The sequence below is a fragment of the Electrophorus electricus genome, chromosome 4 (assembly GCF_041902795.1).
Source record: "Electrophorus electricus isolate QZ-2024a chromosome 4, ASM4190279v1, whole genome shotgun sequence".
Taxonomy (NCBI): domain Eukaryota; kingdom Metazoa; phylum Chordata; class Actinopteri; order Gymnotiformes; family Gymnotidae; genus Electrophorus; species Electrophorus electricus.
In genome coordinates this window covers 37,805,999-37,807,500 of record NC_137500.1, presented here as the reverse complement: position 1 = coordinate 37,807,500, position 1,502 = coordinate 37,805,999, and positions in this window count along the sequence as shown.

The following is a 1,502-nucleotide window of genomic DNA, read 5'->3' as shown; positions in this document are numbered from 1 at the left end:
AAACGCAGTCAGACACGTTCTGTGTGTCACGCACGTGCCTACTGCATGCCTTAATTAATCAAAGCCAAGGCCGATCTCGTGCAAGCTGGAGCGTGATAGTCGCAGTCTCCCTGGTGCCACCTGGGTCAATGTCATCTCTGTGTTCCTGCCTCCTAATGCAATCAATGGAGTTCTTCTACTATCTATTGAAAGTCAAAGTGGACGTATCTGCGGTCGCGCGGAGAGCCTCTGTCAGATAGAGGAATCAAGCCCATATTTCTTACAGTCATGTTGTGCTAGTCCTCACTCCTGCCTACGGAGCGCGCTCGCTCCTAATATACAAAAGATCTATTGAAATATGCATGAGGGCCCTGATGGCAGCTCTAAAAATAAGCTCAAATAGGGAATACATCGACAGCCCTGTCATTGGTCTCTCCTTGGGATACGCCATCAGGCTCCCGCCGATCTCTCTCTATCTATCTCGCTCTGTCTCTCTCACACCCTCTCCCTTGCTCAGTCTCTCTCATGCAATGTGCTCTCTATCAAAAACACATACTAGCATAAACACACACATATGCACACACAAATACACAAATCCGCTCACTCACTTATTCGCCTATGCACATTATAGAGCACAGTGTAATACCTGTATGACGATAATATGAGAATATGAAGAAAGTCTGCAAGGGATTTCACCTCATTCTTATGCCAACTTTGATTAGTTTACAATGCATTGCTTTTAAACATGTTATTTCTTTATGAATTGTCATTAAAACTGGAGAGGCCATAATGCAGTCTGCCACAAATGTACAAAATACTATTATCTCTGCATATTTTTTTTTTAATGCAATTCCTTGGATAGAGTGTAGTTAATAGTCCATAGTCATGTAAATCTCTAAAGTCACACCACAGTAAGGAAACGATTCTAAATATTTTTAAATGTGAACGCTGTTTTTTCATGTAGAGATCAAATTTACCAGCTGCAAATCTATACTACACATGGTCCATCATCAGGCAGCCCATAACCCTAATGTAAGTGCTTCGTTTACTGGCTGTCCAGTATTGGAGGCCATTATTTAACGCTACATTAGCCACTGTTCATTCTTGAAGAATAATACGTGGAGACAGTACAAAGGCTCAGCAGCACCGCCGACATACATATGTCATTCCGTAGTGGATGTGACCTCACACTTATGATCACACAGAATCACGCGTGTTCTGGTTTATTTCAGCGGCGTGGTTGATGTGCATCACTCATCTCGTGACTCAGTGTTCAGTTTAAAGACTCCCCGTGTCATGCAGGAACGGAATCACACACACGCGTAGCAACATTTCCACCAAACCTCAATGGGACACACGCTCCGAAACCTGCTCTAACAGACCGTTCGCTCCGCGAGGCAGCAACATTTGGCGTGCACCAGACGCTCTCCCACAGAGCGCACGACTGGTCAGCTCTGCCACTGCCGTCACCTCTGTAATTGGGCGGGTTTTCCCTAAGCTGGTGTGAAATATGCCTGCGTGAG